We start from the raw sequence: 19,265 nt of genomic DNA on the forward strand, positions 1-19,265 counted from the left end.
ACTCTAGTCTTTGGAAGTGAGTCACTAAGTCTAGTCTACCCTCAAGGTAGTAAGGGGTGGGGACTAAGCTTCACCCAAAAGATCTTTTTTACCTAATAGGTACATTTTCAGTTAATTCAATAATTGTTCAATTATTGTTGAATAGTTTTTCAATGAATATACAATAATTCACAGTGCTTTCTATAACATCTTCTTATATTCTTCCCCCAGGATAAAGCAGAGAGAATGTATTCATCCTTGATTGTTGTTTCCTCTAATTTTAACTGGCAACTCTATACTGCTTTGACAACACTTCCTCCACTTATCCATGTACACCAGCATTTTAATGTCATTACCATTCTATTAACATCATATTATTTGCAAATTATTGTCTTGTCCTTCTAATTTGGGGTCAGGAAACCTTGGTTTCTTCTGTGAAATTGATAAGGAATCGTATTTTAGTACCATTTGATAAAGGACCTTAAAATTAGCAAGTTTGAAAAACATGCAGGTTTCAAGGACCTTAAAATTAGCAAGTTTGAAAAACATGCAGGTTTCGTGCTAAACCTTTAGGAGAATTCCAAAGATGCAGCTAGAATAAAGAAAAGCATTCTGCTATCACTCCTGCTATTTAACATAGTATTGCAGACCCCAGCCAACACAATAAGACAAGAAAAGCGAATAAACTAAAAAGATTGAAATGCAAGTGGCATTATTTGCAGACAATATTATGATCTTCATGGAAAAAATCAAAAGAACCTATGTTTAGACTATTAAACTAAGAAGACAGCTCAGCAAGTTAGCTGGATACAGGACAAACATTTAAAAACATGTTAACTTTCTTTCATGTCTGTGTTAATAAGTTAGAAAATGTAAAAAGGAAGGAAAAAAATTTGTTAATCACAAAAGTGATAGAATATAAATGAAAATACTAACAAAAATATGCAAATACTTTTTGAAGTAAATTTTGAAACTTTATTGAAGGACATTTAAAAAGGCCTAAATAAATGCAGTAATTTTAAATATTCATGAATAGGATGATTCATCGGTATAAAGTCATTAGTTCTTTAATATTTCAATAACCTTTTAATGCAATTACACTCAAAATAGAATCCTTTCATTTCTTAACTTCTGAATGGCCAAGTATTGACTGATTCTACAATGCATATGAAAGATAATACACAAAAACTAAAAGGATTTTAAAAAGAAGGCCAAAGAGGGTTTAGTCCTATCAGATATTAAGAAATATTACAGATCTATAATGAAAAAAATAGTGTGGAATTCAGACAGAATTAGATAAATAGAAGAGTGGAAAATAACAAAGTTCAAAATACAGATCTTGATAGATATTGCAACACAAATCAGTGGCTGAACAGGATATTTGATAAATGACCAACCATAAGGAAAAAGATTTGTCTAGTGTTACATTGTTTATGAAATGAATTCTAACTGTATTAAACATCAAATGATGGTTACCCCTGATAATATTAGGAAAAAACGATATATTTAAAATATTCTTAAATTATACTAAAAAACTTTTCACCAAAAAGGGAATGGTTAAAATTATATAACCAAAGAACAGACTAAAAGGATATATCCTAGTGTCTGTAAAAGATAAGATCTTTGAATCCAAAAGATATAAATATTTCCTACAAACTTAAGAAGGAAATATAAATAGCCCAGTAAAAAATTAGCAAAGTAAAAGCATGGATATTTCCTAAAATTAGAGTACACTTTAGACAGCATATAGCATTATTTAATAAAAACTAAAAATATTATTCTTTTATGACCAAACAATTCCACTTCTAGTTACATATTCTAGGTACATTCTCATTCCTCTAGACCAGGAGACTGTACAAGAATGTTTATTGCCACACTATTTTTAAAATAGAAATGTTGAAAATATTTAAATGCCCATAACTGTGAGAATGATAAATTATAGTATCTTCATACCATGAGGTATTATAGGCAGTCATAGTTATGAACTAGATCTATATTAATTAGCATTGATTGACCTAAATACCACATTGAAGTTAAAAAAGTTATAATGCAAGATGTAATAACATTTATGTATAAATTTAAAATCACATAGCATAGTACTATATAGTCTTCATGAAGACATATTTTTAAGTTAAGAAGATGAGTTTGAATGATATGAATTTAAATCAAGATAATGAAAACAATGAATGTATCAACAATTAGAGGATATAAGAATGAAAAAGAATTGTTTTAGTATGGAGATTCCTCAAAAAATCAACAATAGAACTACCATATGATCCAGCTATTCCACTGTTGGGTATTTATCCAAAGAACTTGAAAACACCAATTTGCAAAGGTACATGCACCCCTGTGTTCATTGCAGCCTTATTCACGATAGCCAAGACTTGGAAGCAACCTAAGTGCCCATCAAGGGACGAATGGATAAAGAAGCTGTGGTATATATACACAATGGAATACTACTCAGCCATAAGAAACGACGAAATCCAGCCATTTGTGACAACATGGATGGACATTGAGGGTATAATGCAAAGTGAAATAAGTCAGAGGGAGAAGGCCAAATACCGTATGATTTCCTTCATTAAGTAGTAGATAATAACAACAATAAACAAACACACAGGGACAGAGATTGGATTGGTGGTTACCAGAGGGGAAGGGGGGAGGGAAGAGAGTGAAAGGGATAATTCGGTACATGTGTGTGGTGATGTGTTGTAATTAGTATTTTGGTGGTGAACATGATGTAGTCCATGCAGAAATAGAAGTACAATGATGCACACCTGAAATTTTTGCAATGTTATAAACCAATGTTACTGCAATAAACAAAAAATTAAAAAAAAAAAAAGAAAAAGAATTGTTTTGTATAGAATAATTTTACTGAGGACTGCATTTTATCAAAATAATCCAGTTTGGTGCTTTGAGGTTCAGCTCGTTAAATAAATAAAAATAAATTGCACATTTGCTTCCATAGCATGAACAGTGTTTTTATTTGAATTCTTGGCTCCATTTTCTCAAATAAGGGAGATGAAAATGCTATGTTTTTCGGCATGACACAAGTACTCCACAATTTATGTGTCTATAGTAATTCAGGTGTACATATCAAAGCTCTTTTTCAGTGCTTAGTTCATTATTATAGGTGGATTCTTGGATGATTCAAGTGCAAACATTGAAAGGCAATATAATGTAGTGGGTGAGGATATGAACCCTTTGACTGAATTGCCGAAATTTAAATCTCATTTCTGCCACCCACTAGCCATGTCAATGTGGGCAAGTTTCTTAATATATCCATGCCTCAGTTTCTCCATCTGAAAACAGAGGTATATTAGTAACTGCCTCATGTGGAGATGATTAGAATAGTCAATAAATATAGTGTGCTTGAAAAGTGTCTGGCACATAGTAAACACCATATGTATGGTTAATATTATGATTACATTTTAAGTATATTTTTTCTAATATAAGGTGCTCAGGAAAATTAGGAATTTCACCATAAACTTGAGCTTCTTCAGGGTGGAGATTGTTTTATCCCCAATAGGCCCCATAATGTTTGTCAGATAGCAGTCATTTAATAAATAGATGTTGAATAATTTAATAGAGCATAGCCAATAGTTATGGTAGCTGCAGATGAGAGCATAAATAAGCCTTGAGTAAATTGAAGAGTGAAAAAATCCCTTATAGACATTGCAAGAAGAAGATTTAATAGAATATAAGATGCAAGTACAAAATTTAAATATCTATGTAGCCATTGTTGGCTAAAGTATTAATAATTCCAGTACTGAGGGATCAAAGGTTGAAACTAAGACAAGCATGACTTTGCAATCACACTGGCTGCCTGCTAGGGTGTTTACTATTATGGAGACCTTAGGTAATTCACATATCTCTGAGTCTTGAATTCCTCAGCTGTAAAAATGAGAATCGATGCTACATTGCAGAGCTGTTATGAGAATTGATGTTATAGTTTCTGGCAAGATGAAATTTCAAAACATTTCAGTTTTGTTTTCTAGTCTAAATTGATCTCAACTGCTCAACACATTCAGCTAGAAATTAACCCACAAAGTAATGTCAAATAACCACTTTTTAAAAAAAACTTTGTTATTCAGGTATTGTTTTTAGCAGAAATATTTCTATTTGAATACATTCTATTACTCATCTAATCACTGCTTTGTCTCTATCTACAATCATATATACATATTAGAAAGAAAATGAAAACTCAAACAATAGATACTCCAAACAAGGATGATTATTTCTTTCTCCTAGATCAGTGGTTTTCTAGCCAACTTCGGTGATATATATATACCTTAAAAACACAATACCATGTAGCACTCAAAAAAATGAAATACATAGATACAAATCTAGCAAAATATGTATAAGATCTATATGAGGAAAACTCCAAAACTCTGATGAACAAAATGAAAGAATTAATTCAATGGAAAGATATTCCATCTTCACGGATTGAAAGACTCAATATTGTCAAGATATCAGTTCTTCCCAACTGATCTATAGACTCAATGTAATCCCAGTCAAAATAGATCAAGGCAAGTTATGTTATGAATATCTACAAATTAATTCTAAAATTTATATGGTGAGGCAAAAGCCTCAGAATAGCCAAAACAATATTGAAGGAGAACAAAGGTAAAGAACTAACAGTACCCAGCTTCAAGACTTACTATAAAGCTACAGTAATCAAAACAGTGTGGTTTGATGAAATAATAGAGAAGTAGATCAATGAAACAAAATAGAGAACTTAGAAATAGCCTCCAGAAATACAGTCAATTGATTTTTGACAAAGAAGGAAAGGCAATACAATGGAGCAAAGATAGTCTCTTCAACAAATGGTGCTGGAACTAGACATCCACATGCAAAAAAGTGAATCTAGACACAGACCTTACACTCTTCGTAAACATTAACTCAAAATGTATCATAGACCTAAATGTAAAACTTAATGTCATAAAACTCCTAAAAGATAACATAAGAGAAAACTTGGATGACTTCGGGTATGGTGATGCTTTTTTAGATACAACACCAAAGACATAATCCATGAAATAAATAATTGATAAAGTGGACTTCATTAAAATTAAAAACATCTGCTCAGTGAAAGATAATATAAAGAGAATTAGAAGAGAAATCACAGACTGGGAGAAAATATTTGCAAAAGACACATCTGATAAAGAACTGTTATCCAAAATACACAAATAACTCTTAAAATTCAATAATAAGAAAACAAACGCCAGATAAAAAAATACGGGCCAAAGACCTTAATAGACACCTCCCAAAGAAGATACACAGATGGCAAATAAGCATATGAAAACATGCTTCACATCCTATGTCATCAGTAAAATGCAAATTAAAGCAACAACATACCACTGTGCACATATTAGAACAGCGAAAATCTGGAACACCGACAATACCAAACACTGGTGAGGATGTGGAGCAACATGAATTCTCATACATCACTGGTGGGAATGCAAAATGGTACAGCCACTTTTGAAAGCAGTAGGTGGTTTCTTACAAAACTAAACATACTCTTACCATACTATCTGGTAATCATACTCCTTGCTATATATTCAAAGGGATTGAAAGCATGCCCACACAAAAATCTACACGCGGATGTTTGTGACAGCTTTATTCCTAATTGCCAGAACTTAGAAGCAACCAAGATGTTCTTCAGTAGGTGAATGGATAAATAAACTGTGGTACATCCAGACAATGGAATATTATTCAGCAGTAAAAAGAAATGAGCTATCAAGTCATGAAAAGACATGGAGGAACCTTAAATGCATATTACTAAGTGAGGGAAATCAATCTGCAAAGGCTAAATACTGTGATTCCAACTGTATGACCTTCTGGAAAAAGCAAAACTATGGAGACAGTAAGAAGATCAGTGGTTTCCAGGGCTTGTGGCAGAGGGGCAGGTAGGGATGAATAAGTGAAACACAGAGGATTTTTAAGGCAGTGAAAATACCCTGTATGATATTATAGTGATAGATATACGCCATTACACATTTTCCCAACCTGTAGAACATACAACACCAAGAGTGACCTTGGCTGATTATTATGTGTCAACGTGTGTTCATCGTTGGTAAAAAATGTACCTTTCTGGAACCATCCCTGATGGCCTAGTAGGTGGGGTTTGGCACGCTCCGCTTCAGTGGTCCAGGTTCGGTCCCAGGGTGTGGAACCACACCACTTGTCTGTCAGTAGCCATGCTGTGGCAGCGGCTCATGTAGAACAACTAGAAGGACCTACAACTAGAATATACAATTATGTACTGTGGCGTCGGGGAGGAAAAAAAAAATGTACCATTCTGGTGACTGATATTGATAACAGGGGAGGCTATGCATGAGTTGGGGCAGGGGTTATGTGGGAAGTTTCTGTACCTCCCTCTCAATTTTGTCATAAACCTAAAACTGCTCTAAAAAATAAAGTCATATGACTTAAAAAAACTTTAAAAAGTTCCGAATTGGTTATTTTGATACCCACTGAAATATGATATTCACTACCCCTGAAGAGGTCTAATGTGAAAATAATCTGATAGCTCTGGTAAAGTTAATTTAGAGACATTAGAGAGTGTAGCCAAATACTGAAGAAATGCGCAGTGTTATCTCTCACACCCTCTTTCTCTTTTCTCTCCCTCTCCCTCTCTCTCTTTCTCTCTTTCTCTTTCTCTGACTCTCCTCTTTACGATAGTGTTTCTGAGACTATTCCTTCTTTACAACCCTGGTTTACTGGCTAATAGAGCATACGTCCAACTCCATCCTGATTTTTACTTCCTGCTCTGTGGGTTTTTTAATAGTTTATCTTCTTAAGCATCTATATCTTGATTTCCACTTTTTTCACCTCCATTTAGAAACCTGATTCTTTTGTGTGACCACTTGGCATAGTATTCTTGACCCTGGCTCTGAATAACTTCACTACAGTTTACCAGCACGTAAAAACCTGTTGCTAGCCTTTGTGGAACCACGACACAAAAATCCACTTGTGTAGTTTATAAAATAGCTTGTTGTAAAGATACACAAAGAATCATGGAAATGTTGGAATGGTACTGAATAAATTAAGGCTTCAAGAAACCCATAGCTGGGAGGTGGTTCTGGATTCATAGTGCCTCTAAGGAATCTTGGCAGTAGCATTTGGGTATTGGCTATAGCATGTCTGCAGACTATTAACACGATTACTTCATTCTGTTTCATTGGCAAGCAACTTCTTCCTCCTCCTTCCTACCCAAAGTTTTAGCTCTCTCAGGCCTTGTACATGACTTTGACTTACTCAGACCCTGAGTTTTCCTCATAGCATTTTCCAAGCTTTTTCACCACCAATTGCCAAAATCTCCTTATCTTCTTTTAATTCAAAGTAAGAAGGGGCGGGGGTGGGTGTGATGGCACACAGAAGCTTTCTGAGATACAGTACAAAGCCCGGCCCACCCAAGCACTGACTGCCCTTGAGTTGAGACCTCCTACTCATCCGTCAGCTGCCCTTATGCAGCTGAAAAACAGGGTATAGGATATTCCTCCTGAGCAGTAGCCTGAGGGAAAATCAATTTCCCTTACAAGGAGAAGTGGACTGGGCAGTAATTACAAACAGCACATCCATGCCAGCATGGACGTCTTTTCTGACCAGCATCATGCCTTCAGGATATAAATGTGGAAAATTCTCCTTCCACGTTATCTATAAAATATCAATCAGGTGGACATAACATGCTAGTTATTTTCAAAGCTTTTGAGAATACCCATGTCTGGAAGGAGTACACAGAATGCTATACTGCATGTGGTATGATTTGAGGACCATAGTAATGCCTTCCACCCAAAACACTCCTTTGTTTTTCTTCTACTGGACTACTATTTCCTCGTACCCTTGGGTTATGGAATTTATCTCTAAGAGTACACCTGTCAAAACAGTAGTGAAAGCTTTCTGACAGAGGGAGCTGAGTACTCTTTCCTATTTCCAACCATATTTTTCAGAGCTTTCCTGGATAATGTTTAGCATATGCCACATTGTTTACTAAGGGCCTCCTGGTCTGAGAACTACTGAGGCCTGGGATTTCATTTTGCTTATCCATGTGTGCTCAGAATTTTATCACAGTGTCTGGAATATAAAATTCACAATTAATGTGTGTTGAATTGAATCCAATGAAAGAAAAACTAAAGAATCTGCAATCTCTCACTAATGCTTTTAACAAGAATTAGTTTCATAGATTAGCTATCCAAATATGCATGGAGGACAAGACAAGAGCAGGTAAGCTTTGACGGGCTTCAAGTAGACAGGTCTGACCAGAGATTCAGGGAAGGCATTTCTATAAGACACTTTTAAAATCCTTAGTACGGCAGGAGATATTCAGAAATGGAAAGCACTTAGGGGAGTCAAAATGAAAGGAGATGGAAAATACTTCAAAGCTATTTAAATTCTGAGGTCTTTGTTTTACTAGGAATTTGCAAGTCCAGAGATTAAAATACTGAAGTATTTTCCTCTAATTAAACTTTTTGTAGTTAGAAAACAGTACCAGCAATCTACTCCAAAGAGAATAACCAGTATTGATAATTCCAGAGTTTCAGGCCATTAACAAAGTTAAAATAGGGCACAGAAAAAGACAGAAATGAAAGATTTCCTTAACTACAGTGTGAAATTGACTCTCATTTTCTTTTGGCTTATTTTGGTCTTATTTTTTGTTGTTGTCATTGCTGTTGATTTAAAAAAGGAAGCATACCCATGTATCACTTTACTTTTCCAGATCATGTGCCCAATTAAGGATTATTCACATGTTGTGTTATTAGCTCAACAAAAAGTTGTTTAAGGCATTCAGTTATCTTTCCCATGTCAGATATTGGAAGTGTTGTTGCTATGAATAATCTTTAGTTATTTAACAGTGTGTATGCTTGATTACTATATCATTAACAAAATTTGTTAATTAATATGCTGTGTGAGAGAAGGCTCCTCTTAAATCTGTGTGAGCTAAAATATAAAACGAAACAATCCTATTTCTGTAAAAAAATTGTACTCATAAGTCTGTTTTATTTATTTAAATGTGACAATGTCATTTCAGTGTCGTAGGTTTGTACCTTTGATAATGATCCATTTACTTTTTGTAAAAATTAATCTCAGGCAAGAAAATACATGTTTATGCTTTTGAAGTTCTTTGGAAAAAGCTTCTTTTGTGACTGAGAATAGAACATCTTTAGTCATCAATTATATTTTTGAGACTAAAGACCTCAAAAAGTACATAATATTTTGTTGGTAAGGAACTGATATTAGAGGTTAAAAAATCTTTTCCCTAGCTAACATCTCCACCTTTTTTTTTTTTATTGAAAAACAATGCATATACATTGAAGGGATGTTTTTAAAAATCACAAAATAGAGAATAAACTCTTTGGCTTTAAGATATTTATCTTAGCAGTACCACATAGTGCTTAGAAAAATGTAAATTGGGATTAACTTTCTGGAAGATAATTTATCCTTTGTTTTTGAAAGGTTCATACTTTTTGAAACAATTGTAAGTATGGCTCTCCTCTATGTAAAAAGGGATCAAAAGAACTTCTTAATTTGTTTCCTAGTAAGTTCAGAGTAGTTAAAAAAATGTCAAGGGATCGATAACTCATCACGTTAAAATACATAGTCTCTTTTTCATTACCAACCTTTTCAAATGCTCAATATTTCCTACTTATGCTCCCACTCAGTCCTAACAGTATGCTTTCTATCCCCGTTACTTCAATGAAACTTCTCACCGAAGAACTCTTAATTGTCTGAACTAGGGACCCATTGATTTTCTTTATTGTCTTTAATATTTTTGTGATTTGGGGACTTAAGACCTTTCTGCCCTTCTGGAAAATATCTTCTCCCTTGGCCTCTAGGATAATACACGGCATTGTCCTTCTATCTCCCTGACCCTCCAGGTTCCCAAGTAACACACTTTCTTTTTCTTCTCATATAAGGTTTTCCTCCCAGACTCTGGATGCCTTATCTCATTTAATTCCTACAATACCTCTGTAGGGAGTTCTCCGGTTCAAATTTGTCTTTCCCTAAGACAGTGACATTGCTAAAAACTCTGCTTAGACTGTCATCTCCTGGAAACTGGTATTTCTGTGCTTTCTTGGTCTCTTGCCCAACACGTGTGCAGCTGAGGAATCAGCAAATGCTCTGGGAAAGTAGAGCAGTAAAGGTAGGACTCCCTTTATTGTGTTTTCTTTCTCTTAGGGATCTTGGTCCTTTAAATTCTAACTGCCTTGGTTGTACTCTGACGTATGCAAATAAAAATATAATTTATTCAGTTTTATGGTAGTTCTGAGAAGAGGATTTGGTCCGAAGCAAGCTGTTCCATCAAGACGGGAAATGGAAGTTCTCAGTAGTGCTGCTCAAATGGCAATCTCATAACTATCTTGCTGGTCCCTGATGAGATCGGAAGATTGTGCCAGAATATATACCAACACTGCTTTCTTCATTTAGAAAGTCTTATATATCCCCTACCATCCAAATGTCAACTGAGCCAAACAGTTGATTTATATTCCTTGTATGCCTTAGTTGATTTACATTCTGAAGCAAGCGCCTTATCTCATCATAGATTAAAAAAACAGTTCACTGACCAGCTGTCTAAGGACTTCACTAGTTACAGGACCAGAAAATGAAGCACAATACAGCCATGAGTAAAACTTAGCTGTATGCTAGTAACTTACAACATAATTTATTGAAATTCCCTTTTGTTGAATGCCTATCCCGAGACAGAGATTTATCAGTTCAGCAAAGCTCTGATAACTACCTGTAATTATTCCTAAAATTCTTGATAATTTTAATATTACTTCAGATTAAAAGTTATTATAATGGAAGAGCTTCCCTTCTCCTCAGAGGCTAATTCTTGTTCCTTCAGTCTGAACCTCTCTATCCTAAAGTGTCGATGTTACTCAGGACTTACCTGTCTTTTCACTGTACATCTTATGGAACTCTTACGATTCAAATTGCCCCTATTGTGATGGCACCACCTACCTCCTGGCTCCCCATCTCTATAACTAGCCCTAACCTCTCTCTGGAGTTTCTTATCCATACTGCCTACTTGTATGTCTCCTGCAGGTACCTTACTCTCCGGATATCTAAGCTGAACTCTTTATTTGCTTCCTTAATTCCAGAAACTTATTTTCTTACTGAAAAATAGCACCATTATCCTCCTTGTTAACCAAGTTGGAACAGGCATAAGAGGGACATCATGACTGCAGTCCCTCCACTCCTGCCACATCTAATGCATTCCCAACCTGCTTGAATCTACCTCCTAAATATTTCTTGATGTTTTTCTACTGCTCTTAGTCCCAGTTGTCACTAGAGTAATTCAGACTATGTTCTCTTACTTATATTGCTAAAACAGTCTCTAAATTGATATCCTTAAATAAGTTCTTGCATTCCCTCCCATCAATATTATTGAAATATTTTAAATATTTAAATATTATTATATCACTTAATTGTTCAAAGTTCTTCAATACATTTCCATTGAGGATGAAATCAAGTTATCTTCACGTGGGGTCTTCCATGGTATACCATGCCCTCATTTACCTCCCGACCTCCTTACTTCCCACTGTCTTCACATTTTACCTTCCAGTCACCCTGGTTTTTCAATCTATTCAAAGATCAAACTCTATTCATCTAGGCCTTTCATTTTTTCCCCCCTTTTTCTAGGACTTCTTTAAAACAGGCTTTCTGTTTGTGACATCTGACTTCAGCTTTCTTTCGAGACTAAAATTGTCTCTTTAGACATATCTAGAACATTACCTCCAATACAAACTATGTACTTCCATTATATGTGATCCTGAATTTCATTTTTGTTAATTTACTAAGTCAATACATACCATGACATACACATTAAATGAGAACTTAACATATTTTAATGCCTTAATCAAAATATTAGTAATGCTGTAATCTTAACTTCATGTACTCATAGAATATTAAGAGAGCTGGAGATGTGACAAGAGGAGATCAGGAGTTTGACCAACTCCAAATGTCACTACTAGTTGCCAAAATAATGTGGTCTCACTCAATTGTTTTCTTTTCATTACTTCATATTTCCTGGTGCTATTAATTGAATGAAATCTACCAGAGGATTACCAGTAAAAGAAGTCTCCGTACAAGTATGTTACAGAAGCAAAGAAAGTAAAACTCTTACTTGGTTTACTGTATTTTTTTAATACAGCTTTATGGAGCTATGATTCATATACCATACAATTCACCCACTTGTAATATACAATTCAATGCTTTTTAGTATATTCTTAGGGTGGTGTAACCATCACCACTATCTAATTTTAGAGTATTGTTTGTCCCCACTAAAGGGAACACTATACCCACTAGCAGTCAATCCTCATTGCCATCCACCCCACCAATTCATTCTATGAGGCCAGTATTAAGCTAATACCAAAAGAAGTCTGAGTAGGCTAAATAATGTCCCCCAAATAGATCCAGCTCCTAATCCCTAGAACTTGTAAATCTTACCTTATATGGAAAAAGAGACTTTCTGATGTAAATTAGAGTTACTGAGATGAGGATATTCTCCTGGATTGTCTGGGTAGGTGCACGCATTGTAAGTGTACTTAGAAGAGAAGAAGGCAGATGGAAACAGAAAACAGAAGGTGATGTAATGATGAAAGCAGAGAGCTTTGAAGATGCGACACTGCTGGCTTTGAAGATGGAGAAAGGGGCCATAAGCCAAAGAATTCATCTCTAAAAGCTGGAAAAGGCAACAAAATGAGTTCTCCCCTAGTGCCTCTGGAGGGAGCACAGTCTTGCCAACATCTTAGTTTTGGCGCAGTGAAATTGATTTTGGACTTCTGGCCTCCAGAACTCTTAGAGAATAAATTTATGTAATTTTAAGACACTAGGTTTGTGATGACTTTTTACAGCAGCCATAGGAAACTCATAGAAAGACAAAGATATGACAAGTAAAGAAAACTATAGACTAATAGCCTATATGACATATACAAAAAAATCCTCAACAAAATTCTAGCAAACCAAATCCAGCAACATATAAAAAAGATAGCACACTATGACTAAATGGGATTCACCCCCAAAATGCAAAGTTGGCTTAACATCCCAAAATCAAAGTAAAGCACCATATGAATATAATAAAACATATGAACATCTCAATAGAGGCAGAAAAAGAATTTGACAAAATCCAACATTCTTTCATGATATAAATGCTCGACAAAGTGGGGGTATAAAGTAACTTCCTCAACCTGATAAAGGGCATCCACAAAAACCCACAGCTAACACATACTTACTGGAGAAACACTGAATGTTTTCCCCCTTTAAAATTAGGAACAAGACAAGGATGTCTACTTTCACCACTTTTATTCAAATCGTGCTAGAATTTATGGCCAGAGAAATTTGACAAGAAAAAGAAATAAAGGCATCTAATTGGGAAAGAAAGAAGTAAAACTATCTCTCTTTATAGATAACAAAAACTTGTATATAGAAATTCCTAAGATATTCACTTGAAAACTAGTAGAACTAAAATTTCTAGTTTACATAGTGCATATAAAAAATTACTAAACCCACAAAATAATTTTTTGAAGTCAAATTAATTTCAATGGCCTTGGTTTTTAAGGGCTTAAACTACAAAATTCAGACTTGAACCTGAGATCATTTCCTCAAACAGTATTTAGATGTAAAAGAGATATATATTTAATGATTTTATAAATGAACATTTCTCATAATTAAAAGCCTTAAGAGTTAAAGAGCCGGACATCATAAAACAATATGAGCTACAGTGGTTAGATAAATTTGATGGCTCCAAGTGATCGTGTCCATATGCCCAAGGCAAAATCTAGATGAAAAGTAATCTCAAAAAAAAAAAAATAAGAAAGTCATAATAGGATTTTTAAAAAATTTTTGTGCCAATGCCAAACATGTGGATGTTTATAAATAGTAGATTGACTGACTTTTCTTCGGTATGTCTTTAAGTCATGTCACCACAACACTGTCTACTGCATTATATGATACATTTTAATGGCAAGTGCATTATACCTAGAGATTTGAAATCCAGGACTATAAGCCTGACTCTACGTCTAAATGTAGAACTTTTTTTAAAAATGTCACTTAAAACTTTGTCTTAGCTTCAATCAAATGATGGTAATGATTGTTCTTTACCTTTGTCAAAGTAACAGAAAATGGGCATGTATGAAATCTTTTTAAGTTATTGAGAAAAGTACTTTATATATTCAAGGTAAAAAGCATTAGTCAGGGTGATTCCACTTGGCTTTAGAAGTGTCCATTCTATTTTTATGGAGCCTCCGTCACTCACTTTTTTCCTAAGAAAATGAGAGAATTACTGCCTCTTACAGCTTTACACCATAGCATACTGCAAAATATTATCCTTATTTATTGTATTCTATGTGTACTTGTTTGTGCCCAGCCTTTCCCATAAAGGACAAAAGATGTCTCATTTAATCATAATAACTACCAATTTTTGAGACCTGATTACCTGCCAGAAGCTTGAAAAACCTTGTTTCTCATACTTAGCAGAGTCGTATGAGATAAGTAATATTTCCATTTCACAGATCAGAGAAGTAGAGTACATAAGTATTAAGTAAGTTTTCAAGACAGACTGAAGCTAATTACAAGGTAGGATGAGAGATTAATAAGGCAAAAACCTAACATGTCTATGCAACATCTTAGGAGATTTTCAGGAAAGGCAAGTTGTGTTGTCAAGATTAACTGTCTTTGTAGGCTCATGGGTTCACTATAAATAAATGTGTTTTGAGTTTGATCTTCCTGGATTTCATAGCGGCCATGCTTTATGAGCAAGTGGCTGGACAACCAATACCCAGCTTAGGAGAAGACATTCTTCATCTGCTATGTGCGTATTTGCAAAGTGGATACTGAAAGTAAAGTTGAAAAGCAAGTAAAGGCTATGGTGTCAAAGAGACCTGGAGTCAAACTTCTCTTATGACTTGGACAAACTGCTGAACCACTTTGAATCTTAGTTTTCTCATCTGGAAAATGGGAATAATAATAATTCTTTCATACTATTATTGTGAAGACCTGAAACATAATAAGTGCTCATAATAAGGACAACACAGCCAGTATAGACAGTCAACCTAACATTCTACTTTCCCTGCCTCTAATAATCAGCATTTAAATGAGAAAAATAATTATTTTATGTGCTGAAAGGATTGGAGTTCTTTAAAGTTATTCCCCATCTTTATAATCTTAACAATTTTAGTAACTATGGCAAAACAACAACAACAACAAACTTGTTTCATTCAAAATGATAGTTGCTAATTTCCTTTATTTGTGCTTTTAGAAAATATATTCTCAGGGCTGGCCCTGTGGCATAGTGGTTGGGTTCAGCATGTTCCCCTTCAGTGGCCTGGGTTCACAGGTTCGGATCCATCACTTGTCAGCCGTGCTGTAGTGGCAACCCACATATAAAGTAGAGGAATATTGACATGGATGTTCGCTCAGGGCTAATCTTCCTCAAGCAAAAGATGAGGCTAACCCTCATCTTAGCTCAAGGCTAACCCTCCTCAGCAAAAAAAAAAAAAAAAATATATATATATACATATATATATATATATATTCTCTTCATGTAACATGTTTTTGAATGTCTATTAAGTGTCAGAAAATATGCTGTGCACGGGGAATGCAATGGAGAATAAGGTATATATAATCTCTGCCCTCATGGAGTAGGAAAAGGTGTACACTCATTTACTCCATTCAACAGTTTTTCCAAGCATTCTTCAGATCCTTACAGGTTCTTAAAGGTCCTGTTTGCTCTTGTCACCTGCTGATCACATTGTAGAACACCTACAACATGCACTATTCTAAACATTGAGGATATAGTGAGAAACAAAGCATATAAATGTCCCTGCTCTTATAAATCCTACATTTTAGTGTATGAGACAGAAAATGAACAGGAAATGAGAATGATTGTCCTGGCTTCTGATGTCCTGATTCTCCCCACTCTTGCTTCTTCTTTTCGCAATGCTAGGCACTACAAGTTGGAAAGGAGAGTGTGGCATGGGCCATTTTTTTTCCTTCTATATCATCTCCTCCTAGGAAAAGGAATATTTTTACAACACTATGTAAGATATTATATGCTTTAAGTCCTCCATGTTTGGAAAAAAATCTCTCCTCTTTCTCTGTCTCTCTTTTACACACACACACACACACACACACGAACACACACGCTCACATACATGGTCATGCATGCAAGTGTCAGAAGAATGAACTATGTCTTTGCATTCCTGCTCTAATAATTCTAATCTAATTTTCTACCTCCCCTACACATACCCTAGCAAACACATGCCTAAGTCTGGCTAATGAGAAAGGCATGTAAATTATCAGATATTACTCCATTATTTCAATGAAAACACTGTGTGCAAGAACAACTTCAAGATAATTGCCCTAGCCCTCTTCCAACCAGATTTTCACTTTAAATTCCCTTGTATATGGAATTTCTGGAGCTGCCTTTCTATAATTAAAATGTAATCAATTGTTATAAAAGAAAATTTCAGAGCACATGAAAGTGTATTAAAAGAGCTAACATATTTAGACGGAAGAGATGGTCGGGAAAGATTTTTGGAAAAAGAAATGCAAGTGATCTAAAAGGTGAATGGGAGTTAGGTGAAGAGTACGTGTGTATATGGGTGAGGGTGGGGAAGAGGTACTAGACCCAGTTAATGGTGTGTACACAAACACCAAAGGAAGTGGTCAATAATTTATAGAAATTGAACCAAATATCATGTAATTTGAACAAAGTAAATCAGAGGGAAAATGGTACCACATAAACCTGGAGAAATCAGTACGAGACAGATTAAACAGGACCTTTAAGAACCTGTAAGGATCTGGAGAATACTTGCTAAAAATGCAGAAAAAAAGGAGAGTCACAGAAGAGTTTATTATTCCATTTCATTTTTACTGAATTCTTTTAGGTTATTTTAATATTCTTTATTTCATTTTCATTTATCTATTACCTTTTGACAATCTTTTGCATTATATTTTTAGTGATTGCTCTAGGGATTACAATATACTTACCTAACTTTCACAGACTACTTAGTTAATATTTTACCACTTCAAATAAAATAAGGAAGCCTTCCAATCATATAGGTCCCCTTACCCTTTCTGCTTTATGTTATAGTTGCCAGATGTATTACATTACATACATTGCAAATCCCATCAATTATAAATATATAGTATCTTTCATTACATATTATATATAATATGTTGTATTATTTAATATATATCTTTAAAAAGATATTATATATTTTTAATAGTCATATTATAAACAATTTAGAGAAGTTTATGTATTTAACCATATATTTACCATCTTCTTTTATTCCTGAAGTTCCAAGATACCTTTTTTTATCCTTTCGCATAAACCTGAAGAATTTCCTTTAGCAGTTCTTTTAGAGCAGATCATCTTGCAACAATTCTCTTAATTTTTTCATCTTAGATTGTCTTTATTACACTATTATTCCTGAAGGACATACTTGTTGAGTATAGAATTGTGGGTTGGCAATTCTTTTCCTTCAGCACTTTGACAATGTTGTGTTTTGCCCTCTAAGGATTCTAATGAAGAATTGGCAGTCATTAGAAATTTTGTTCCCAATATATAATTATGTAATGTGTCATTTTTCTCTGGCTGCCATATATATATAGTTTTTAGCAGTTTGATTATGATGTGTCTGGACGTGGTTTTATGAGTATATCTTGATGTTTGAGGGTTCACTGAGCTTCTTAAATCTGCAAATTTATATCTTTCATGAAACTTGAAATGTTTTCAGCCATTAGTTCTTTAATTTTTTTTGCACCAATCTCTTTCTCCTCTCCTTTGAGACTCTAATGACATGTATGCCAGAGCTTATGCTGTTATCCCACAGGTCTCTGAGATTCTGTTTATTTGTATTTTAGTTCTTTTTCTTTCTGTTCTTCAGATTGGATAATTTCTAATTGCTTCATTTTCAAGTTTACAAATTCTCTTCTCTGTCATCTCCATTCTGCTGTTTAGTCCATTCATTAAAATTTTAATTTTAGTCATTGTATTTTTTAGTTCTTCAATTTCTGCTTGCTTCATTTTTTGTACTTTCTATTTTTCTGCTGAGAACTTCCATTAGTTTCAGGAGTGTTTACCTTTGCTTCATGGAGCACAGTTATGTTAGCTGCTTTAAAGTCTGATAATTCCAACATGTTTTTCCATGAGAATTGGTTATATTTTCTTGGTTCTTTGTATGTTAAGATTATGAGTTATCACTTGGGAACTTTGGCTGTCATGTTATGTGGCTTAGGTGATTAAGATCACCTTAAGAATGTTGATTTTTTTTTAAATAGGTAACCAACCAAGCTGCAAGTTCTGTGTCACCCTCTGTTGTAATGTCAGTTCCATTTTCACATTTTTCCATGCTGTTTAAGTCTGTCCCATGCATATGACACTCAGGAGTAGTCTAAGACTTTTACAGTGGTTTATATGGAGGTTCAATTCTCAAAGCCTTTTCTATGCTTTTTTGTGTTTATTCCACACATTTGTAGCTAGTGGGTGAGCCAGGGCCTGTGTCAGCTCTTTCACAGATTTATGGGATTCCCCTTCTCCAGTTCTCTCCTCCTCGAGATTTCTGCCACACTCTCTGGAATCTAGCAGTCTCTTTTCCCAGTTTTGGCCAGAAACATATTTTATTCTAAGAATTTAAGCCCCCTGTATGTAATGTTGTTCTGTGTGATTAGAGTCACCCTCAGAGTACGCAGGGAATAAAAAGAGAGAAAAAAATAATGTAGCTCTCCACATTCTTTGGACTTCAGGGTTCACTTTCTAGGTTTTTATATCCAGAGAGATGGATTTTCTCTTGGAGTTTTAGGTTTTACTGCTGTAGCAGTTTAGCTTTGTGACTGAGGCTGAAATTAGGGGAAGATAGGGTTAGAACAAATAGAAAGAAAAAATGAGAATTTCCCTACTCTCTCCAGCTCACAGAGTCCCTTTTTTCTGATCACTTGGACAGAAACAGGGGGCTTCTCTCCGAGTTATTTCTCTGTGCATTCTGCAGCTGGGCTGCCTTTGGGTCAGAGCCAAGGGGTAAAAGGGGGAAAATAAAACTTACTGCTTGCTACTTGCTGGTACAGACCGTTCTCCAAGTATTGACTTCCCTCCCTAATTCACCATGTTATTTGCTTTTCAGAGTCCCTGTGGAGTTTTTTGTATTCTGATTAAAGTTTTAATTATACTGAGTGAATAAGATAGGCTGTAGTAGGTTTACAGCAGCCTAAAATCATCTGATTTCTCTTTTAGAGAGGATATTAAGTAGAGATATAAAGTAAGCAATGAGCTGGATAATTCTGAAGCCTAG

The sequence above is a fragment of the Diceros bicornis genome, chromosome 12 (assembly GCF_020826845.1).
Source record: "Diceros bicornis minor isolate mBicDic1 chromosome 12, mDicBic1.mat.cur, whole genome shotgun sequence".
Taxonomy (NCBI): domain Eukaryota; kingdom Metazoa; phylum Chordata; class Mammalia; order Perissodactyla; family Rhinocerotidae; genus Diceros; species Diceros bicornis.